We start from the raw sequence: 26,410 nt of genomic DNA on the forward strand, positions 1-26,410 counted from the left end.
TATCTCCTCTGAGGCTTCCAGTCTTGATCTTTTTTCCCCTTTTTCCTTTTTTCTCATACTTTTTCTTCAAAGCTTTGAGTCAACATTAATTAGGCATACTAGATCGAAGATTATAACCGCATGCTTTTTCTTAAATGTTGGCCTGGTCACACAGTCACATGTATGTAATTTTACAAAAAAGCACAATGCAATCAAACTATGGCAATGCAAACAAACTTTGTTTTTTTTTAATCCATTTTAAAGCAGTTTTGTTTTCCCCACTTTTTTTTTCTTCAGTTGTCCTTCCCATTCCCTAACATTTGTCCCAACCCCACGGGTAATTCCTATTCCTATGCATTCCTGCATATTTGCCTCATGATCATGTAATCACACTTATACACACATACATCTTTGCGATTTTTTTCCTCATTGCTTGTTCTAAAAAAAATACGGGGATGTATTTTTTCCTGTATCTTGTCCTTATCATTCCAAAGTACTGCAGAAATTCCTCTAAGCCTCCTATTAGAGTTCTAATTCATTCTTTTTAATACTGCATAGTATTTCATAGTATAAAAACACAGTCATTCTAATAAAAACAAGAACTTTACCTCCAGATTTTTGCTGCAATAAATAATGTCCTGATGTCCTTGGATGTTTTTACTTCTCTGGTATAGATTCCTAGGAGCAGAATTATTAGGTCAAAACACACACACACACACACACACACACACACACACACACACACACACACACATACATCCCTTTATGATTTTTTCCTTATCACTTGTTCTACCAAAATAAGATTATATACTTTTCTGTATCTTATCCTTATCATCCCAAAGTACTGTAGGAATCCCTCCATGTCTCCTAGTAGAGTTCCAATTTATTCTTTTTAATACTGCATAATATTCCATAGTGTAAAGGCACAATGATTTTGTCAGTCATTCCCATAAAAACAAGAGCTTTACTTCTAGATTTTTGCTGCAATAAATGTCAGCATCCAAATATCCTTGGATGTTTTTACTCCTCTGATAACAGATTCCTGGGAATAAAATTGTTAGGTCAACACACACACACACACACAGTCACACACACTCACACACCATTTTAATAGATATTGCCAGGCAGGTTGCTTTCAAAAAATGTTTTAATTCACACCACCAATGTGTGAGAAAATACTCTTTCTGTATTCCTGTCAGTAACAGATGTTTGTAAGTTTTTCAATCTTTATGAATTGCTTTCTTCTTTTTTTTTTTTTACTATATTTAAAATTGAATATGTAAAGCATTTACATGATTCCAAAGGCAAACAGCATAACTGATTAAATTCAGAGAGGCTACATTTCATCCTGTTGTTCCTTCCCCTACAGGTAGTAACTTTTATTCCTTTTTAGTTAATTCTTCAGTATTTATTTTTCAAATATACTTACTTGCACTTCCATTTACACATTTAATCCCTTTTCTTACACAAAAAAGAAGCATATCATAAATATTTTTCTGTACTTTGTGCTTTCCCTTAAATTATATTCTGGTTCTCAAGCCACATGAGTGCATAAAGACCTTCTTCTTTTTTTTTTTTTTATAGTTACACAATATTACATTGTATGAATGCACCATAGTTTATTCAACCTGTCTCCAGTTGATGAACATTGGGGTTGATTTCAATCTTTTGCTACTATAAAAAATGCCACAGCGAATCATCTTGAGCATAAGTCATTTCGTATTCTTCTGCTACATTTTTAAGCTAGATTCCTAGAAGTAAGACTTCTGAGAAAAAGATAAATGCATATATAATTTTTGTAGATGTTAGCAAAGGCCCCTCCATAGGGGTTGTACAACATTGCAGCCCCACAAAATATATGAGAGTGGCTGTTTCCCCAGAACCTTGCCAAAATTTTCTATTTCCAAATTTTTATATCTTTATCAAACTGACACATGAGAAATGACAGTGTAATTTAATTTGTACTTCTCCAGTTATGAGTGAGATTAATGATCTTTTCTGTGAATTACTTGTTCATATATTTTGCTTGTTTTTCTGTTTGGTTAGTAGTCTTTTCCTCCTCAATTATAATGGCTATTTGTATTTTAGTGATAATAGCCCTTTGTATAAATTGCAAATGTTTTCATTTTTTAAAATTTTGCTTATGGTGATTTCAATCATTCATTTTTAATGTAACTGAACCCAATTATTTAAAATTGCTTATGGATTTTGAATCACTGTTGCTAAGGATCCTTGAGTCCAGTTTGTGAAGGATTCATGCATACTTCCTTTCAGGAGTTGTATGCTTTCGATTTTTATGTGTAGATCTCTGGTCAATTTGGAATTTATCCTGGTATATGGAATGAGGTACAGCTCTAATCGTATCTTTTTCCAAGTATCTCAATACCATTAATTTAAAGGTTTAATTTTTCCCTGAAGATTTGAAATACCATTTTTATCACATACCAAATTTCCATTTGCATGGGGTCAAGTCTCTACTGTATTCCATTTATCTATTTATGCACCAATGTCATCTCACGTAGAGGATTTATAACATCAGACTATCCGACGGGGCGAGTCACCATCCCCACCACTGAAACCCTAATTTTTTTCAGGTTCTTCTGCCTCTATCTTCGCTTGTTTATTTTCCATGTAAAATTTAAAATCAATTTGGGTACCATCATTTAAAATGTTTCAGTATTTTTATGGGGTTTTGTTATACTTATTAAATGACTTAGGAAGAAGTAATATCTTTATGATACTCCGTCTTTTTATCTAAGAGCATCGTAGGTTTGTCCACTTGTTGAAATCTAATTTGGGGTCTCTCAGGGTTATTTTAAAGTTTTTCTCATTTAACTTCTGTAAATCTTGTTAAGTTTATTACTAGGGATCTCATTTTCTTTGTTGCATCCTTAACTGGGTCTTCTCATCCATTACATCATCTAACTTCTATATATACAAAACTGTATTGATTTCTATGTGTTAATTGCAAAATCTGCTTTTTAAACTACACTCTTTTGTTTGCAATAGTTTTCTCAGTATTCTCTTGAGTTTCCCAGATACCCAATTTTGAAAGTTTGCTTCTTTCTTTCCAACTCTTATGCATCTAATTTCCTTCTCATCTAATTTCTTTAGCTCATACTTTTTAAAGCATGTTACATTTATTTGCTATTTGGGGCATTCTTATCTTGTCTCTTACTTTACTAAGAATGCCTCTAATATGTCTACATTAAGAGGCAGATTTCAGAGATTATGTATATGCATATATAATTATAGTACAGAGGTATCTATAATTTCTGTTCTATTGATTGGTTTTATCAGGAATGAATGCTGAATTTTGTGAAGTCTTTTAAGCCCTTATGGAAATGATTTTTTCTCTGACTTTTTCTCTGATATATTAATATGATGAGTTTAGATTTTTAATATTGCACTTATAGATTATTTATAGATTCTCTAATATTGAAACATCTTTACATTCTTACAATAAACCCCACTTTGTAATGATGTATTATTTTTAAGATTGTTGCTCAGAATACTATAATGAATATACATATGTTCATGTATAACTGAAAAATTGCGCTCTACACTGGAAATTGACACGTTATAAAATGACTATAACTCAATAAAAAAGTTTAAAAAAAAGATTATTGGTATCTATATTGGTTTACATTTTTTAAAATATTTTTACATTAATACTCAAATGTGAGATTAGTTTATGGTTTCATTTTTGCTCAATCTTTTCCAATATTGATTTTTATGTACTTGTCTCAAAAAGAATGTGGATGTTTTCTTTCTTTCTGTATATTCGACAGCATTTTAAGTAGCACTGGGGTTATTTCTATAAAGACTTGGTAGAATTTTTCTGTAAAACTATCTGGGTCTGGTGCTTTTTCATGACTGAGTTCTTTTCAAACTTTGCACATTATTCCCGCTATGGAAACAATTTTGTTTATATTTTCTATGTATACTGGGGTCATTTGCAGCTCCTTAAGGCCACTCATCTGTTTTCTCATTCTTTGGAGCTCTCTGTTTTCCTCTTCTGCTTTTAAGGGATTGTGGAATTAGATCAGGCCCACTTGTAAATCTCCCTATCTTAAAGTCAGCTATGCCATGCATGGGACATACTGTAATCATAGAGTGATATCTCATCATGTTCACAGGTTCCAAGGATTGAAGTAGAACATATTTGGGGAAGATAGTAGCATTTTAGAAATTCTGCCTACCACAACTCATGCACCAGCCACCAAAGATTCACATAGCTTTCAAATGCAAAATACATTCACACCCTCTGAAGGTTTCCAAGGGTCTCATCCCATGATAATATTACTAAAAGCCCCCCCCCCAGAAATCTCATCTAAATCTCATCAACTCAAAGTCCTAAATCTCATCATCTCAAAGTCCTAAATCTCATCATCTCAATCATCTATGTCAAATGCAGTTGAAGCTCCTGATCATAATTTACCTCCATCGGTGCATCTGTGGAATTAAAGAAACAAGTCATCTACACCTAACATACAAGGGTAGGGCAGCCATAGGATAACAGTTATACGACATTCAGATTTGAAAAGGGGTAAAATGGAAAATATAAAGTAATCACTGGTACAAAGCAGTTTTGAAATCCAGCTGGTCAAACTTTTCTAGATGTCAAGCTTTCTGTGGCATTCAACTCTAATCTGTGTTCTGGGCTTCATCCTCTGTGTTTTGCCCTCAGATTCATCCTCCCTTTTTTGTGAAAATGGTAGCATGCAATTTCATCTGAGTTGCTTTATCAACCTGCCTCCCATCAAGAGACTGAAGGGTCTGAGAGACTTTGTAATTTCTCTATGCCTTTCCGTTTAGGCTGGCAGTATTTACACTGACATAAAATTCTCAGGAACCTTGTGGGTATGGATTTCATGGATGTTCACTCCATTAGATGAAAGGTTCTTCAACAGATCATCTGTGGATAATCTCTTCTCTATTTTTAGCTTCTGCTGAGATGGCTGAGAGACAATGTCTTTAAGCTTCATTTGATGGAGAAGATCTATGACCCTCAAGCTCCTTCTACTGAGTACTCTGAGCTTTTGATCTTTCAGAGTTTTACTAAAAGTTTTAGTGAAATGTTGTACAGCTACATCTTTGGCTTTTTCTCATGCCTTGCTTTTAGAAACATTTTTTTTTTTAATTTTAGTTTCACATGCCATATAGAAATATTGAGAATTTTTCATATCATCAAGTCCTGGTTTTTAAAGTCACAAACATATGTGTCAGGGAGAGTTCATGAAATTCATAGAATTTCAAAGTTGATTTGGCCTTGGAAAATATCTGAACCCCTGATTCCCAACTGGGGACCATTTGTCACCCAGGGAATATTTGGCAATGCCTAAATATATTTGTGGTCCTCATAATGCAGGGAAGGGAGGAGGGGGTCCTACTGCTTTCTAAGTAGGTAGAGACCAGGGATGCTACCAAACGTCCTACATTGCAAAAGGAAACTGTCTCCCCCAACACAAATTACCTGGCCCTGAATGTTGATCTGCTGAAACTGAAAAATTCTGACGTAAACAAACCCTTTTATTTTAAAGATGAAAGTACATAGGTCCAGATTGGTAAACGATCAGCCCAAGTCACAAAGCTCTACTACAGCAGAGTCAGAATTAGAACCCAGTATCTGGTCTTCCTTCTGTTAACTGTGTTTCTCAGTGATGTCGTTTCTTTGGATCCCTCAGCCAACATTTGGCACATGGGCTGGCCACTCATTTTAAGTACGTTTAAAAAATGTTTCCCACTATTATGAAATGTATTAAAAATACAATATTTCAAAATTAAGAATAATGATGATAATCATTCTCATCAGCGAATGAACAATACTCCTGCAATTCTTCCAACGGGGGGCTTTCAGTTTAGTGTTAAAGATCCTGAGCCCCTGGGCTGCTTTTACATTCTACAGTTTCTTACCTTACATTTTATTTTTACCAAGCTAGGTAATCCACCCTCACAATTATGGGCTGCTTAAAATGCCGAACAGTTCCATATATTCAGATAAAACATAGATCCAGAAACTACAGAATTTTTTTTTTTTTAACCACAGTCCCCTTTTCACCAAAGCTTATTCTCAGAAGCTGCAAGGTTAAATATTTCAACTTGGAAAGTAATGACAAATGGATTTTGTGTCCCCTCTTTGTTACATTTTCCATGCCCTATTCTTTAATATGTGGACTGTGTGTGTGCATGTGCATATGTGTGTGTGTGTTTCCAATGTACCCAAATGCACCTCCCTGGGTGTTTCGGTACTGAATTTTTTAAAATGTTTTTAAAAAGAGGCAAACTATTAGTGATTAAGACTTTCCACCCCAACTCTGGCTTTTTGAGAAGTCCTGATATTTATAATCCAGCTAAAATGAATGGCACACCAGCCCTGGAGATTGGGCTGTTCTAGATACTGAATATGACTGTGATACACAATTTACACATTCACTGAAAAACAATTGGAATTGTAACTGATTCAATCAGCATTACATTTTTTTTTTTTTTTAAGTTTGTGCTTCTTTTCCTCGACAATGAGAATATTCTACGGTAGAAAAGCAATGGACTGACGTCACTGCCCATTTCCCCTGAGAACACTGGAGTGTGTGCTCTAACAAGAGGCCCCTTTGGGAATAAGAGACTTAATCATCCACCTACTGGGAGCACCACTGGAAGGGGACCCTCACCTGTCAGCCCTCTGTGGTGCTAGAGGTAACAACTCCTTCCAAGGGCAGCCCACAGCCAATGCCTGATCTACACGGTCATAAAAGCCTGACCCCTTTGCCCAAACTTACGACAATGTGACGAGCCATCCCTGCTCCTCCAGAGATCTCCAAGAAGTCCGCCGAGGATTTAAATGGCGCTGTTCACGTCTCCCTCCGCCCGATCCTGCCGTCCTTCCCTTCCACGTCACAGATAATTCCAAGAACAATCCTTAACAGACATCCTGAATGCTAACTTCCCTCTCAGAGGTTGCTTCCTAGAGAACTCAAACTGGAAAAATATGCTTAGGAATTGAGGTTTGTTCTATGGGTTTTCGTCAATACTGATCCCAATGTACTTGGCAAGTCATTCTGTTAAAATGAGTAATTGTGTCCCTTTGACATATTTTTCAGTGTTAAACAAAGCAAAACATCATCAAGTTTTCTGCCCCTTAAGCAATGGATTGTGACTGCTTATGCTCTGGAGATGACTCCGTGGTGGTCAAGCTCTTTGGCTGTACCTCTAACCTTGCCAGGCTGTGATTTGCCGAGCTGTCAAGGAGGGATAAGAATGGTACCTACTTCTTAGGACTTTGAGGTTGACTAAAGAGATGGAACTCCGAGGCACATAATACAGAGAAAGTTCTCAGTAAATATTTGCTCTATTTTCTCGAATACCTTTTCCTACTTGGCAAGAGCTGATTCACATACTCGGATATCAATGGTCTTAGTAACTGTAAAGCAAAGTATCTGCTCCCATGCAACTGATATGACATGACATTCAATAGCATCCTTTGATAATAGGATTTTCCCAGTAGCTCGTACTACTTCCTCTCCCAGTATAATATTTGTCATTAAATGTTATAAGCTTGTCAACCATGTTGCTATTGGAACAGTGTTTTGTTTTTGTTTTTTGCATGTTTTGTTTCACTTTATTTGTCTACAAAAGAAGGGCTTTTTCTCAGCCTTCAGAAATGAAATTTGCTCATTGAATGGCAGAAAGCGTTATTGAATGGTTGTTCTGAAAAAAATTTGATGAACTGTCTAGTGTGTTGATTATACTTCAGAACAATTTGAAAATTTGGTGGCCCTATGCCACTATTTGACAAAGTTTGATATTAGATGGAGTACTGAAATCTTGAGGGAAAATGGAAGGTTGGTCCAACAGAATAAGATTTTCAGACATCCGTTGTTCTTATTTGCACTTTTCTTTTACAGCTTGTGAGAATTCATCACATTTAGAAATTCAGTTACCTCAGCACAGGCAGAATCACATTCTGTATTTTCATCTAAGCCCTTGTTCACTATTTATATTTGCGATGTTGTTCAAAGCTGTGGCATTTGCTTTACTAGTTTCATCTCTACTTTTCATGCTTCAGTTAACAACTTTTGAGCCCCCGATCCATTTCTGTGCATCAAGAATATAGCACCTTAGAAAAGTAAGACTGAATTGTGGAAATCTAACAAAAGTAAACAAAAATATGCAAATGAGGCGAGAGTGAGTTAGTCAAGATAAACCACGCCCTCTTTACTGAGTGAACCGGCAGGGAGGAAAGGGCCACTGCGGTGCTCGTAGAATAAGCAGGCTCTTTCAGAATGAAATCATTCATCGCACCTTTCAAATTTAGCAATGTCTGTGAATAAATCATTCTTTGCATTTCCTCTGAAACTGTCAAACTGCCTGCCAACTGTATGATGGACTGATAGAACCGTGGAGACCAACACATCGCACCCTGAGATACGCTCGTTGTACCCAGCGCTGCTTCTGTGTGACTCCCCAGGCAAAGGCACTGGTACCCATCTTGCCCAAAGCCAGGTGGTCCTGAGAAGGATCAGATTTGCTCTTTGAATGGTAGACGACTCAATGTTCAGTTGAATTTCCTTACTCACGGTAGAAATGCTCAGTTCTAAACAAGACAATACAGGGCATCAACTACTACTTGCGTCAGTTAGTTTGGCTTAAGTGGGTCAAAGACTTTTCCTTATATTCCTGAGCTGTTCACAGATTAGATGAATTTGGGTAAAATTTAGCTATACTCAAAGGGATCTTTCAGAACTTAGGGTTACCTGGGCTGATGACTCAGACACCCCAGGAATTCTGAATTCTAACCCCTGTTCTGCCAGTCACTTATGATAGAGATTTTAATAAGTGACTTAGCAGCTTTTTAACTCTATTTGCTCCTTCTTTGTGAGCAAAAGAGCAGATGTAGTTTCCTGGTGAAAAAAAGCAGATGTCAAAAAGTAGAAAGGAAACAGACTCAAAGGAGGCTTTTTCTATGTAACCAAGATCTCAAGAAGGCTCAAATTAATTTTTTGCTACTTTAAATTCTAAACATAATAGCCCAAATTCATGGTTATTGAAACAAAAGTTAATGCCTAAAGTGACAAGATGGTTTCTTTTTTTCCCTTTGCCAGTTCAGTGTCTTCTTGTTCTCATGCCTGGTGGGAAAAGAAACTTCTAGTCTCTAAGTTATACCACATAAGGAGATCAAGGCTGGTGAGATTGTGGTTTGTCAATCTAATGGATGCCAGGAGCCACGGATGATCATCATTTCATATTGAAATCGGGGAATAGATACTTGTGACAACATGGATGGACTTGGACGACATTATGCTAAGCCAAATAAATCAGTCCCACCAGGGCAAATACTGTGTGATCTTTCTTATATGGGCATCTAAAATAGTCAAAAGCGGAGAAATAGACAATAGAATTGTGGTTACCAAGGGGCAGTGGGAGGGAATACGAGGAATGGTTGGTCAACAGGAAAGGAGTTGTAGTCACACAAAAGGAGTAAGTTCCAGAGATCTGCTGTACCACGTGGTGCCCTTAGTCGACAATAAGGTACTGCGCTCTCAGAAGTTTGCTAAAAGGGTACATCTCATGTCAAGCATTGAGTGTTCTCACCACGAAAGCAAAACAAAACAAAGAGACACAGAGACACTTTTAGAAGCAATGGTTATGTTTATTACCTGAATGATGATGATGGTAACCTAAGTATATACATATGTCCAAAATCACCAAATCGTATACGTTAATTATGTGCAGTTTTTTGGTATATCAGTTATACCTCAGTGAAGCTGGGGCAAAAAGATGGGGGAGGCAGTGCCATCTCTGGATCTAACCACGGAGGAACCTGGAAGGTTGGCCCAAGGTTATTGGTGCTGAGACATAGGAAAGGGAAGGAGGAGGGAGGCTGAGAGACAGACAGGACTCCAAGCTTCCTGTGAGCAAAGGCCAGCTCTGTTTGGAGTGAAGAGAGCCCAGATGTATGTGTTGGGGGAGCAACTGTGGACAGTTGTTTAGACTCCATGTCCACAATCAGGTAACAGGGCTGTGACTTTTCTGGAAAGGGCACCGACCACATGGTGCTCAGTGGTTGAGGGGCAGGTTCCATTTATTGAGATGCACTGTGCCTTTGGGGAAGTACCATTTTGGGGAAGCTGATCCCTCAGTTTCCTCACTCTGCCCATCCTGGGTCAGACCCAGGTTTACCGTCCTCTGCTTCCCTCAGCACCTGTGTTCTGTTCCCAATAATGCAGAGGAAGCTGCACATTATCTCTCAGGGCACACAGATCAAAACCCACATTTTCCAAAGACATTTTCACCTAGACCTGGAAGTTACCTTTAAAAAAAAAAAATTGAATGTTTTTGTATCAACACTGGAAACATTAAAAAACAAAACAAAAAAGACAAAAAACAACTCTGCACCTAGAATAGAAAATACAATCTTCTCTCAGAGTAAACACTTAAGGCACAGAACACAACTAAACAATGTTTAAATATTTTTATTTTGGAAGCAGAGAAATGTATCATTATTTCTTTAGCAGGGGTATAAAAAGGGAAATTCACTTTCCAGTTATAAAAACTCATCCTCCCAGGCTCTATTTATAAATTTTGGATAGAAACCACTATCTTTATATCGCATAAAACAGAACAATTTTAAGGTGAGGGATAGGAAAAATAAAAGAGAAAATGACTTCCATTGCTATTGGAATGTGCGTTTTTAAAAACAGTCATCACCCTGGTATGAAAGTGTCATTATATCTGTGCGGGATGACATATTTCATTTCAGCTCCCTCATCTAGTCCTATATTCACATCGTGCTAACAAGTCATTACTACTCTGACTCGGTAGAGACAGCCACGGAAAATTCAAAATAATCGTAAAAATCATAAAAGGAACTGTGGAGCTGCAGTATTTATATCCCTGACAGGCGCCCTGCTGCTTTGAATGAGATTCCTTACATGTGCTGTCTGTGTCTTTAGCTGAACCTGGTACAGATCGCACACGTTCTGAACCGTCGCCGTGGGTAGACGGCAGCTGACATCAGATCTGTGGCAGTGGGACTCCCCCCACCACATTGACACGTTCCTTTTGTTCCAATGGACCTATGAGAAATTATCAAATGCCGAATAGTTTTAGAAATGTTAGGGTAGAAAAAGAATGATGGGCTCAGTGGCTGGAAGCTTCATGTGGGAATTCAGAAGTATCAGCTAAGGGCAGACCATGTTCCTGCTGACTGTTGTGTGAGTGTGAGTGTGTGTGTGTGAGAGAGAGAGGGAGAGGGAGGGAGGGCAGGAGGAAGGGTCTTGGTGGAGGTTGAAAACAAAAGGAAAACTGTTTGCAGAAACAGAAATCAGATCTGATCTAACTTGAAAGGGCGCAAGAACCATCAGAAGCAGGCTGTAATTGGTCATTGGAGTCAGCAAGAGTCACCTAGGAAAGGATGAACTAGGGGAAAATGTTCCAGGCTGGCAGCAAACGTCCACGGAAAGTATAAAAGTAAGAGACATGTTTACTGTCATAGGGGAGTATGGCCCCACGGGAAAGTCAGAATACTTCTTACAGGTTAATACAGGCTGAACTGTGAGAAAAGAGTGGGGATCCATGTAGAAAGGAAGGTGTTTTGTTTCTGACGAGGAGAATGAAACTAGACCCAAGGAAGTGGAAAGGTAGGAACTAGAAGAGAAGGGGGAGGGTACAGCTTGAGTGGTAGAGCACATGCTTCGCATGAAGGAGGTCCTGGGTTCAATCCCCAGTGCCTCCTCCAAATATAAACAAATAAATAAATAAACCCAATTACCTCTCCCACATGAAACAAAAGAAAGAAAAAAAAAGCAAAACATGTGGGAAAAAAAAGAACTAGAAGAGAGAGATGAGATCTGGAGACGTCTCCACTTGGGTTGAAGGCACAGCTAGGAAGAAGTCAGGGAGAGAAACACTGGGAATGGAGGCGAGTTGAATTCCTGAATGTCACCTGGACTGAAATACACACCTACCAATAAACAGGTGCCCTGACTTTATTGAGTCCTGGAAAAATACTGTTCTTCCCACTAAGCCCTCTTAAACCATGTATGTTATTTGAAAACCCACCAGGCTTGTCGGAGGCCAGAGGGGGAAAAAAAAAAAGAAAAAGTAAGAGTAGAGATGAAGTCAGTTCGCATGCCAAACTCTCATCATTTTGAAAAAATTTTCCGAGATCTGCTTTTTGCAGGAGAAAACTCCTGAATCCTCCAGGGGTGGCCGTGGAAAGCACTCAGCAGCAGAAAGCAGAGGGCCTTCTCTGCAGTGGGCTCTGGGCGTGTCTCACCACTGCCTGATTTGTGCAGCTCTGTGTGCGAATCTCTTTTCTCCGACTCCAGCCTCTTTGGAAGGCCCCCACCAATGCAAGTCTAGACCAAAGTCTAATGGAGGCGGGGATAGGAGAAACAGGAAAAGAAAAAGAAATGGTGCGTTTTTATCCAAACCACAGAGGCCAGACCATCCCTGACAATTCATCAGTAAATAAATAAAGCTATGTCACTGTTTAATATTCCAGGGATTCTAGACCTGTTATTTGGTACCAGTCCAGATACCCTGGTACCACGTCATGCTAACACCACAGGTTTATTCCATCTGGTAGGGGGCGGGGGCCATCTGGGCCAGAAGCCCTTCCAGTTTGGATGTCTTTCAAGTCATGGGCTGTATTTTCATTGCCCCAAATACTTCATCTTCTGCTCCCACAGTCAAGTCAATCAACATGAGTATCGTTTGACCAGTCGTTCTCACTGTCCGATTGCTTAACCTAATTTACCTTCTTTAAATTTCACTTAATAACTTGAGTCTTAGCTCGTCCACGTTTCTGCTCATCCCATCCCCGACTCTTAGTGCTTGCACAGTCAGTCAGTTAAACAGATGGAGAATTGGAGGAATAGGTCAAAAACTGTTTCTGTTTTTGGTAGCTGTTTTCCTTTGGAATAAACCTGTTCTTTCCATTAAAAAAAAAAAAACCTTCACTTAATTTAGCTGATTAATGCTTTATCCATCTTCCCATAACACTAATTTAGTCCAGGACTTTCCAAAGGAGGTGCATCAAACATCCAGTCATGTAGAAATCTCTCATGTAGGAATGGAGGGGAGCATCCCTGAATGTCCACTGCAATGTTATTTTCACTTGGAGTTTCTTAATATTCTTTTCCCATCCACATGCAGATAGTGATGGCTCCATTGATCATCTTTATGTCACCTGTCAGAAAAAAAAAAATTAAGCTCCCAATGCTTTGCGGCTCCTTCCAAGTCGAGATGCTGCCAAGACAGAGCTTATTTCTCAGTTCGCCCGCTTCCTTTCTCCAGAGCTCTTCCCTGCAAAGCCTCACACTAGGGGATTTTTATTTTCAAAGGGAGACTATGAGTTCTGCAGATGCTTGAGCATCAGCTTTGACAGCACTGTGGGAGCACATTAAGGAAGTGTTACAAAGTGGGAGACGTGTATCCCTTTATGTGTTGAGTATAATGAGGTTTACTGATTAGTCTAACTCGCTGAGGCAAGTCACTACATAGCTTTGAAGGTCGACTGTTCAGTGCGCTGTAATTAAATTAAAGTTAAAATACTGTAATTATTTAGAACCAGGATGCCATTTTTTTTTTATTTTTCACTGACTTTGTGAACTCATAGGCTCCATCCAGTGAAGGCAGAAATAGACTAGCACAACACAAGTTGGCGATATATTATCTTGTCAATCTTGTATTTGGAATTAAATTACTCAGAAGTTCAGAGGTTAATAAGAAACACAAGAACTATCCTCTGTATAACAGGAGCTTTATGTCGGCTGAATTTAAATGTAAATGGAGAGTATGGATGTGATTATTTACATACAGGCATGCAAGATTACGTATGCACACGCACAGGTAATGTCATCCTCAGGGAGTCACCTCACCTTTACTGAGGGCCTTTTAAAAAAATTTTATTGAAGTCTAGTTGATTTACAATGTTAGTTTCAGGTGTACAGCAAATTGATTTAGTTATACATATACACATATATATATATATTTTTTTTCTTTTCAGATTCTTTTCCATTATATGTTATTACAAGGAACTGAGTTCCTTGTGCTATACCATAGGTCCTTGTTGTTTATCTATTGTATATATAGTAACATGTGTCTGTTAATCCCCAACGCCTAATTTATCCCTCCCCACCTTTTCCCCTTTGGTAACCATAGATTGTTTTTTATGTTCATGAGTCTGTTTTGGGTTTGTAAATAGAATTTGTTTCTTTTTTTTTTAGATTCCACATATAAGTGACATCATACGATATTTGTCTTTCTCTTCACTTAATATGATCATCTCTAGGTCCATCCATATTGCTGCAAACGTCATTATTTCATTCTTTTTTATGGCTGAGGGGAGATATATATACACACACACACATACCACCTGAGGGCCTTCTCAGTGACAGGAACTGTGATTCACATACTACTGGAAAACACAGAAACATCCTATAGGACAGACATTATCAGGTTCAATCTAGAGATGGTACGCTCTCAATTTGGGCAACCCAAAGACAGTTGAAAGTCCAGCAGGACCAAACGGAGCTCATTAATGATGTCGCTTCATTGCCATCCCCATTTCTTCCTCCATCTAGTCTTTCCCATTGTTTGAAGCCTTGGTGAATGACCCCACTCTCTGTTCAGCTGCAGAAGCCAAAAACCTAGGAGTTATCCTTGACTCTTACTCGTACCTAATGCCCTTGTTCCATTCATTATTCAGACTTAGACATTTTTATCTCCCATACATGTTTCAAGTCTTTTCCTTAATTCTGTCACCTACATTACAGAACTAGACCAAGCTGCCATCACACCTCTGTAGTCTCCAACTCACATTGCAGCTTTCACCCTTCTTCACTTAACGTTCTTAAAGCAAATGTGATTGTGCTATTTCCCTGCTTAAAACACATCCATGGCTTCCCCCAGCTCTTATGAAAAAGAAAAATCTTTTATGTAGCTCACAAAAGGCAACATGATTTTGCCCCCTCTGTCTCTTTAAGCTCACATGGCGTCCTCTCTACCACTGCCAAGTCTTCAGCCAAATTGACTTCCCACTGTTTCTTGAAGATATGTTCTCTACTCTGACCTGCTTCAGGACCTTTGCACATGCTACTCCCTATGGCTGACTGGATCACTCTTCCTTCATCCCCTTTGTCTAGTTAACACCTACAAATACTATCTTGCCTTTATTGTTACTTTCTCAGAGAAGCCTTCCTTGACTTCTAGAACAGGTCCTCTGTTACCTACTCTCATAGCATCCTCTCTTAACTCTATACCACTTAGCATAGTTTATGAATATACACTTGCACATGTGGTTATTTGGTTTTTACTCATCGCTCATATTTAATTACAAATTCTTTAAGGGTAGGAAACTTGTCTTTTTGCATTCTACCACAACTCCAGCACTTAGCAAAATACTATATTTAACAAATTTTGACCACATGTGTGAGTCTTACTCTGACTTCTCTTTAACTGAATAGCCTCTCCAATTCCTAAATACAGAAGGAAACACATCTTCAATCTCTCTGAAGAAAGAATCAGGTAAGAAGCAATACACAAAGTAGAAGCAGTTTCCTATTTGATGTATTTTGATGGTCAGGGAAAAACAAGTGTCGTTGACAAGTTATGATACCAGGAATTTCCACAATTGGAAACTTTAAGTTGAGTCATTTTCTAGAAACTCAAATCAGGTGGAAAATTTGTCACCTTGATTAAAACCATTAATCCACATGAATCCAGCAGGTAGGCAGCAGAAAGCAGATTCTTAAAAACAAACAAGTAAACAAACAAAAAACTGGTCAAGGACAAGTAATTCTGATCAAAGAGAAAGGATCTGAAATTCAATCAGAGTGTCAAAGCTTGAGACGATACTTGGGAAGGGCAGAGGATTGTACTAAAATATGCCCATCCAGGTGGTAGTCAACCTCCCCACAAGAGGGCGTTCATAATCACAGTCCTGTAAGGTACAAAACTGGATCATCTGTGGTCCCAGCCCTACCTTGGTTGACTACCATTCAGAGATACATCAGTTCACCGTTCAAAATAATCAGAAAACATCTACCCTACTCCAGTATATTTTAACCATCCAAGAAAAAGCACATTTATAATGTAACACAAAACTTAAAAGTCTTTATTCCCATCTCTTTCACTCTCCAATTTATACACATGCCACAGCTACTCCAGTATCCCTGCCTTCACAACTCCAAGCTCCCCGGCATTCTCACAAACCCAGCACCTGGAGACTTTCTTGTCTCTTACCCTTCCCCTCTCTGGCTCAGCTTTTTAGTATGTAGATATATTTAGTATGCAGATAAATTTATCTAAGATCTCTGGCTGCTGTTTGCCCATTGCCCCCAGCTCCTCCAAACACCAGGAGCTGACCCAGCCAGCAGAGAGAGGACTTTCTTAGAGTAATAGAGTAGGGAGGAGACTGAAAATATTTATAAATTAATGATACATTATTGAAACTTGCTATTATCACCTCCCCTGTGTTCTTAAAAAAGTGTAATCCTATACTCGGCAAAGCAAATAAAACCCTGATTTCTATTTCCTAATTTATGAGGTAGACTTCATGTACTATCATGCTTCTGAAAGCTATAATTTGTCCCCTCTCTGGGGCATTGGAAGACAAGGGTGGGAGGTGAAGACCTTCTGGGGACCCTAAGCCGGGTACTGTTTGGATGAAATGTGCCTGAGTAGAACATTATATTGAAGAAGTCTGGGAGTGGTAAAGCAGCAAGAAGTATTAGACACCAAGATAAGAAATCAGAGAAGATGCTAATAGAGAGGAGAATGATGGGTGGAAAGAATAATGCCAAACACAGCCCACGCAAGTTGTCATTTTGTTCCAGTGAGACCATGACACAGAGGCATTAGAGAAAAAGCTCTGAGACATCATATTATGTCTCATTAATTATAAGACATCAATAATTAATAAGTATACAATGAAATAAAGACATTCTCTTCAGCAAATGGTGTTGGAAAAATTGGACAGCACATACAAGTCAATAAAGCTAGAACACTCCCTTACACCATACACGAAAATCAACTCAAAATGGATCAAAGACTTAAACATAAGACAAGATACAAAAAGCCTCCTAGAAGAAAATATAGGCAAAAACATTATCTGACATACGTATCAACTATGTTCTCCTAGGGCAGTCTACCCAAGTAATAGAAATAAAAGCAAGAATAAACAAATGGGACCTAATTCAACTTACAAGCTTCTGCACAGCAAAGGAAATCATAAGTAAAAAAAAAAAACAACAACCTATGGAATGGGAGAACATTTTTGCAAACAATGAAACCGACAAAGGCTTGATCTCCAGAATATATAAGCAGCTCATATGACTTAATAAGAAAAAAGCAAACAACCCAGTCCAAAAATGGGCAGAAGACCTAAACAAGCAATTCTCCAAGGAAGAAATACAAATGATCAATAAGCACATGAAAAAAATGCTCAATATCACTAATTATCAAAGAAATGCAAATCAAAACTACAATGAGGTATCACCTCACACCAGTCAGAATGGCCATCACTCAAAAGTCCACAAATGACAAATGCTGGAGAGGCTATGGAGAAAAGGGAACCCTCCTACACTGCTGGTGGGAATGCAGTTTGGTGCAGCCACTATGGAAAACAGTATGAAGATTCCTCAAAAGACTAGGAATAGACTTACCATATGACCCAGTAATCCCACTCCTGGGCATATATCCAGAAGGAATCCTATTTCAAAAAGACATCTGCACCCCAATTTTCATAGCAGCACTATTTACAATAGCCAAGACATGGAAACAGCCTAAATGTCCATCAACAGATGACTGGATAAAGAAACTGTGGTATATTTATGCAATGGAATACTATTCAGCCATAAAAATGACAACATAACACCATTTGCAGCAACATAGACGTCCCTGGAGAATGTCATTCTAAGTGAAGTAAGCAAGAAAGAGAAAGAAAAATACCATATGAGATCGCTCATATGTGAAATCTAAAAAAAAAAAAAATTGAACATAAATACGAAACAGAAAAAGACTCATAGGCACAGAATACAAACTTGTGATTGCCAGGGGGTGGGCGGTGGGAAGGGACAGACTGGGAGTTCAAAATTTGTAGATACTGACAGGCATATGTAGAATAGATAAACAAGATTGTACTGTATAGCACAGGGAAATATATACAAGATCTTGTGGTAGCTCACAGCGAAAAAAATGTGACAATGAATGTATGTATTTTTCAGCATAACTGAAAAACTGTGCTCTACACTGGAATTTGACACAACATTGTAAAATGACTATAACTCAATAAAAAATGTTTAAAAAAATAAAATAAAATCATTAATACAGTCAAGGAAAATTGCCTTGAGATAATTAATCCAAAATTGGGGGCCCAAAATGTTTATCATCATCAATATACACAGATGAGTCAGATGAGTCACATATTTGCAGAAAGAAGAGATGCTCCCTTGATGAAGCCTCCTCTAATGGCCTGGTTAGTACTGGGCTCTGAAGTGAAACACTCCAAGTAATGTAGATTTCAAAGGATGGCAAGCTTTCTGAAGTGAGCACATTTAACGATTTTCTCATTTGATACCTAATGAGATTTTTTCAAACTAATTGCAGGCTTACAAAAATTTTAAAAGAAGACAGAAACAATATTAAGCAAATACACCATGGCAATGATCCCATGCTGGGGGGAATTGAATAAGATACACTTAGTCCCAGAAATCTTGTCTTATAGAGGATGGTAACCAATGTTTCATCAAATTAATTAAAAAAGAGTTTTAACAAAGAAATGCCCGATCATAACAGAGTTTCACAACTCTGCACATCTTAAAGACAGACCCGGTTATTGCAAAGAGCAGTCAACTGCAAATCACCATTGCTACACTTTAATTTACATTTCGAGTGAAATTTCTGGTAAAATACATACAAGGTGGTCTCCATTAGAATCATGAACTTTCATTACCCAGAAAAGCCTGTGAAATATATCCTAGAAGTTCTCTAGTTTAATTATAGACTGTTCCACCATCTACATAACCATAATGGTTTTTGACATAATGCTTTTCTAGTACAATATATTTGAAATAAATAGCATATGTAGTCTCATTCCACTCTAAACCCTCACATTAAAAGGTAAAATGATGCTATTCATTTTAACTTCCTGACTTATTCTTCAAATTATTTTTCAAAGAGAAAGAGAGAGAAGAAAAGAGGAAAATCAAGGGAAGGAAACCCACTAACAGTCTGAGATTAAATTTAACAGCTATTGAGAAGCCATCGCAGCATATCTCTATAACCTAGTAGGGAGACTCCGTGTTGATGATTGCACAATCAATTGTTTTGTTCTTTAATAGGATGTATGCGCAAAAAGATAAACTGTTTGGGTTCAAAGGGCAATGAATTCATTAAAAGAAGTTCCTAGCAAAAGTGATTCAATCTTTGTATTTAGCTTTTAATACAAAAAATTAATTAACATTTGCATTATGAAACCTAACCTCCCCAGGGAAATATAATCAATTTTCCCCAATACAGGGTGGATTCTGCAGAAGACATAATTTCTTATTGTGGTGGTGCTAATTCATCATGTCAGTGGTGCAGGGGAACTGTAAATGATGCAAAAAACTATTAAACTCTAGACTCTTTAAAAGCCAGTTGTCAACGCCATAGTTTATAAATATAGTGGGGACTGTTTAATTATAATATTGATTAAATTATTGCAGCTCCTGGCATAATATATGATTGTGTGCTATCCAGAAGGAATACAAGACAACTGAAAGCACATCTATAGTTCTGTGAATGTAATTTCACAAGGAAATTGTGTTAATTATAGCAGCATGATGCATGCCTCTACTGCAAAGGCTGGATTACTGAAGAAACATAAAGGGTTTTGTTTGAAGACTATCACTCAACAATAAAGTCTAGATAATTTTAGTCCATTTTTAAATCTTTATTTTATTTTTGTTTATTTGAAGCATTTTTTTTTTAGTGTGTCCCTGGTTTTTTTTAATTGAGGTACAATTCACAAGACATAAAATTCACTATTTTAACCATTTTTCAATGTAGAATTCAGTGGCGTCCAGTACATTCACAACATTATGAAATCATTCCACAAATTCTCATTTTCATCACCCAAAACAGATACTCTGTTCCCATTAAACAGTCACTTCTTATAAATGGAATCATGCAATTTTTTTTTATATGTCTTCTTTCATTTGAAATACTTTTTTCGAGATTCATCCATGTTGTAGCATGGATGGAATCAGTACTTCATCCCTTTTATGGCCTAATAGTACTCCATTGTATAGATGTAACAAATCCAAGGTCATGAACATTTACACCTATGCTTACTTCTAAGGGTTTTAGACTTTTAGCTCTTATGTTTAGATCTTTGATCCATTTTGAGATGATTTCTGTATATGGTGTGAGGTAAGAGTCTAGCTTCATACTTTTGCATGTATCAAGTTGTCCTAGCACTATTTGTGAAAGGCTATTCTTTCACAGTGGATGGTCCTGGCAGCCTTGTCAAAAATGAATTAACCATAGGTATACAGGTTTATTTCTGAACTTTCAATTTCATTTCATTGATCTATATGTCTATCCTTAGACCAGTACCACATTGTTTTGATTATTGAAGCTTGTAGTATGTTTTGAAGTCATGAAATATGTGTCTCCCAACATTATTCTTGTTTTTCAAGATTATTTTGGCTGTCTGGGAGACTTCTGAGTTACGTAAAATAAAGGTGTGCCCCCTGAGCTAGCCCTTCAGGGAGCCAACAGACAGGTCAAACCCACAATTGTAATTTTTTGATAACAGACTTTCTTTTCTTCAGCCAGCACCAGGAACCCACAGCAGGAGTGCAGGCTGCCATCTTCAAGATTACTCTTGAGCTATGGAGGCATGTTGGGGCCAAAGTAAGTTAAAACACCACAAGGCTCCCCTACTGAGATTCAGCCACCTTTTTCTTGATTGTTTGCTTGCTGTAAATCTTTGGCTAGTTTCCAAAGAAAAGCGTATCCAAGTGTATCAATTGATTTCCCCCCAAGTTGAAATTTTCTGGTTCCACGGTCTCCATTTTTATTGTTCAAACATCTGAATTTTAAAGAGAGTAAGAGTTGTCGTCTACTTTAGTGCACATAGCTCATTTCCATTTCATATCTGGACATGTTTGGTTCTTTTAAAAGTGATTTCTCCAGCAGCGAACCTCTCAAATGGAGTTATAAACATTGGGGGAGGTGTAAATTTTTTTCAAGATGGAAAAAGAAAGGATAAGATTAAAAAGCACATGAAATTCTTTATCAAATTGGAACTGACAAGATTTAGACATTCAAGAAAAATCCAGCCCCTGATGATATCCATTCCACTTTCCCATGTATCCCTCATTTTGCCCAGCTGTGTGTCTACAACCAAATACCTACTCAATACATATTTGTCAGACTAATATTATCTTTGTAAATGATGGGAATGCCAGCTTCATAGTCTATAAGGTACTTTATTCCCCCTCTGGACATGAAGAGTAGAACAATGTCAAGATTATTTTCTGCATGTCCTAGAATATTATCATAAATCTTTCAAATTAAAGACAATAACAGCTCCTTGAATTTTTATAAATCTATGATGAGATTCTCTTACTTAATGGCTTCTCTTTTTCTTTATGAAGTGGAAAGTATCATTTGTGAAAGTAAGATAGATGGTGATGGGTTTAAATGTTCATAGCAGATACTGCTTTCTGTGCATGACATTTAATAACCACAATGGATACTGAGACAATGGCTTTTATATTCCTATCATACAAATAAGGAAATGGAGTCACAGAAATTAAAAAAAAATTGATTAAGTTGCCTTGGGTCTCACTTCTGGTAATGGTAAACTGGGATTTGAATCTAGTCAGTCTGATCTCAGAGTCATTTCTTTAACCACTACACTAATCCCCTTGAGCTGGGTTTATGACTGAGAATGTATGGACACAGATCTTTGTTGGTGTGTAGATTTCCTTCTCCACTCTCTTTAGTCTAGCTACCAGCACTGTTAACACAGCATTCTAGATTTGCATTTTTCACAGGCAGATGTATTAGAAAAATAAGAGAATAAGAGGTAAGATGAATGATAAGAGAATGATTACAGTGATAGACCCTAGACACTGAGTAGGGAAGGAAGGACAGGCAGGAGATAGTTGGGTAGTGAAAAAGGACTTGGAATTTTGGAAATCTCAGTAAGATCTGAGCACAGGGGCTATATGAGTAGCTAAGTAAGAGAGCTTTTAGGATAAAAGGTGATGGTCATAAAATAGGGTTTTTCAGTGCAACATCTCACATGTGGAACAACTTGGAGAGATCATAAGCTACAAATTTTGGCCCTATGGTTGAAAGTCTGAAGATAATTGGAGATGATGGTTAACTGGGAAGGATTCCACAACTTGAAAGTCCAGACTGTTAAACTGGATGTCCATGTGGGTGTTAAAGAGATTTTAAAAGATGGTGGAATCTGGGGAAGTGAATGTCTTTGACCGGTCAAGTCTTGAGCTCATTTCCCCTCGGTCTGGTCATCCCCCTTCTTTCCAGCTATCTCATGAGTGTGTCCTTTGTTTTGTGTCTTACTTAGGAGAGCTAACCTAAAATTATCAGCCACAACGTTCTCACAGTCGGGCTTCTACGTTCCCGAAGAATCTCATTTTTGAGTATTCCAATTCAGGGAGAAGAAAAGAGATACACAGATAGTTTATTTATAGCATATTCTTACTTCTAAGTATTTCATTCCTGAGCTTGTCACCTAGGAGAGTTCTGAATTAAGAAGAATATGAGGACTCTAAGGTTTTTATTCACAATTTCATTACAACTTGTTTATTTGTTTGTTTTCTCTCTGCCCAGACTCAGATTTCTCCATAGTAAGAAGTTTGGTAAGGAAGGCATGCTTGGAAGATCTTCCTGTGTTCACCAACCCAGTCCAGCATGCATTATTTAATTAAAAGCCTATGCTGTTAGCCACAGCCCTCTCAGTAAATTCCAGTGGTTTGTCTTTCCCATAATTGCAAGGAACCAGCTCTGTGCCCTCCCTGGCACAGAGAGAAAGGAACTTGTCCTATTAAATCTCAGTTTTCATGGAATTGTGTCTGACTGTGTTGAGAAATTTCATGTCCTGTGAAAAATGTCAGTTCAGCTAGTCTAAATGGAAAGGCTTATCAAACGTTTTCTGAAGCTCTGGCATCATGAGGGCTCTGCCCTGCTCCATCATACCCTCCCTTTTGAGACTTCTCCAAGAATCCATACAGACTGTGTGTGAGCCAGCAAGCCCTGAGGGGACTGGCACACCCTCACAGCCACACATAAAACTGACAGGAACCAGCAGACAAGCAGGCTTCACATGTGCTCAAGAGACAAGGGCCATAAGGTGAGAGCAAAGGAGGTGAGTATTACCCATCACTCTGAGCCAAGATGACGAATCAGTTAGAGCCAGGCTAACATGGAAGGAAAGGAACCAAGTCTCTGCAACCCATAGCGAGTCTCCAACACCCCAATGCGTCCCCCTCACCCATCATTTCTATGTAGCCTGACTGGGGAGGTGAGTGTGCAATAGCTCAGGGCTTCTCATTCCACCATTACTGGGGCAGCCGTGAAATTTTGGGGGAAGAAATTCACAACTGTTCTATCACTGACTACCCTTGGGTGGTAAACTTATGAGAAGCTGCTGTTCTTCCCTCTACTTTTAAAATGTTCTACTTTTTTCCCTGATAAGCATGCATATTATAAAAGAAATATAAACTTATTTAACTTTGAAGGCCCCTCGCCTTCAAACGAGGTCCTTTTATCATTCTATCTATAAAGTAAGGCAGACTTGAAAACGCTTTAAGCAACTCCTCACCCAGGATTTCTGGCCAAAGAGGGCAGATTTCTGCAATGACTCCCCTTTTTATGGAAGTAGTAGCCCCCACAGAGGAGCTCTTCAGTGAACACTGGAATGTTCTCAGCACAGGGGAGGAATGTGAGAGAGCTCACAACTCCATCAACTCCAACACCTCTCAGAGAACACCTTACGTCATTCTTTGGAATATGTAGAGCAACATTAAAACTTGTATGTAAACTAAACTAAATCAAATCCTCCTCTCTACTCCATTTCTACCCAAATTGTTTTATTTATTTATTTATTTATTTATTTATTTATTTATTTATTTATTTAACAGATGTATAGTCATTTACAATGTGTCAATTTCAAATTGTTTTAGATCTCTGACTAGTAACACCCAACCTCAAACAAGACACTCCAATATCTGAAAGCCTGCTTTTTTTGCCTTTATTATTTTATGCAATTCATTTACATAAGACTTGACCCATGTATCTACAGCTCAGCAAAGAGAAACATTTTTATCTTCATGTCATGGTTTGAGGATGGGGAGAATATGAAAAAAGAGCTTGGAGTAAGGTTTATTTATTTATTTTTTTATTGATGTATAATCAGTTTACAATGTGTCAATTTTTGGTGTGCAGCATAATGTTTCAATTATATACATACATATATTCATTTTCATATTCTTTTTCATTGTAGATTACTATAAGATATTAAATATAGTTCTCTGTGTTATACAGTAAAAACTTGTTGTTTATCTATTTTATATGTAGTAGTTAGTATCTGCAAATCTCAAACTCTCACTTTATCCTTTCCAAGCTCCACCCCCACAGTAACCATAAGTTTGTTTTCTATATCTGTGAGTTTGTTTCTGTTTTGTAAACAGGTTCATTTATCTTTTTTATTAGATTCCACATATAAGTGATATCGTATGGTATTTTTCTTTCTCTTTCCGGCTTACTTCAGATTATGATGACAATCCCCAGGTCCATTCATATGGCTGCAAATGGCATTATTTTATTTTTTTATGGCTGAGTAGTATTCCATTATATAAATGGAACTGTATATACTGTATATACTGTTATATACTGTAACTTCTTTATCCAACTATTTTTTTTTTAGGAGTAAAGTTTAGATAGCCAGTTTTTAAGCATAAAGGGAAAAAAGCTCTCATTCAAAATGTATTCAAACTTTCTAAATCTAAAATACTCTGAATGCAATTCACCTTCAATTCCAATTTGAATAATATCCAACCTGACCCCACCCTCCCTATCCTTAGAAAAGGAATGTGAGAAGGAGCAGCAGGCATGCAGACAGGGTGTATAAACTCTTAGATGTGGAAACTTTGAATAAGTTTTAGTAAAATGAAACCTCTGTAGATTAGAAATGCACCCTTTTTATTAATTTAGTAGAACTTTATAATCATCCTCCTTATCTCTGCCACAAGGGAGCTGTTTCTCTCTAAACTAGGACAAATTTACATAAATTAAAATCTTGCTTTGTTAAGTTTCAAGTTTCAGAGGGAAGGAAAAGGGATCTATTAATAATCTACAATTATTAGGTATCAACTGCCAGCTGGCACTGTGATATTTGATTTAGGTACATCTCTTCCTTCATTTTCGCCAAATCCTCTGAGTTGGGAATAATGTAGACCAACGCATATAATACATTTATCGGAGAAGGTTTGTATAGCCTGATGACTGTATACTTCAACATGAAGTTCTCATTTCAAATGCCACAAGTAATCTATTCTATTAGTTAAACATTTTTTAAAACACTCTAAATTATTTCTCTTGAGGCTATAATAACTTTTGAAAGGACTTTCCTGTATCGCTTAAACATGTAGATTTTCTCCTTCGAGTTACAAGGACTTATCTGTAAACCAAATTTGTTCACATCTCCTAACGTATTCCCCTTGCTCCCCATTTTCACTCATTTAGAAAAGTCTAAGCCAGGTTTTCAAAATGGCTTTTCCAAGCTTTTCATCTTTTGAGATTTAAATTTTAAATTTATGTCTTTGCTACCCCAGGCCTTCTCGTTTCCTAATTTATTTTTCACTTACTTCAAGCCATCAACATATCCCTGCCATCGGGTTTGATTTATATGGCCTAGGAACATAATCCAATCATGAATCTTCCTTGGGAATGCCAACATGGCATGAGAGAGAGCTTAGTTTAATGATCTTTTAGAGCAGAAAACAAAAGGCAAAAAAAGTCAATAGAACTTTAAAAATATTATTAAGCAAACCCTTTGAGCTTATAGTAACTTAAGAAACTTGGCTTTTCTCTGAATCCAAAATTGAAAGCAACAGTCTTCAGACAATTGCTCTTTGCTATTCTCTCCTTTTTGTGCACAGGAGCTGGAATTGGCCAGTTGAAGTTATAAACAAAAGACCCCAGGAAACCACAACCTTTTTTCCCACCTCCACTCCAGATCCTGTGTGCATCTCCATCAAACCCAGGCCCCTCCCATTTTATGCGATCAGCTGAACATATCTGGTAATTTATGCTATGCCCTGCCGCTAAATGAGCATGGGTATCCCCTGAGTCACAGCATGTTTGTGTCGGTTCTTCACATTGCCAGTCACAGAAATCAACACTG

The sequence above is a fragment of the Camelus ferus genome, chromosome 5 (genome assembly GCF_009834535.1).
Source record: "Camelus ferus isolate YT-003-E chromosome 5, BCGSAC_Cfer_1.0, whole genome shotgun sequence".
NCBI classification, from domain to species: Eukaryota; Metazoa; Chordata; class Mammalia; order Artiodactyla; family Camelidae; genus Camelus; species Camelus ferus.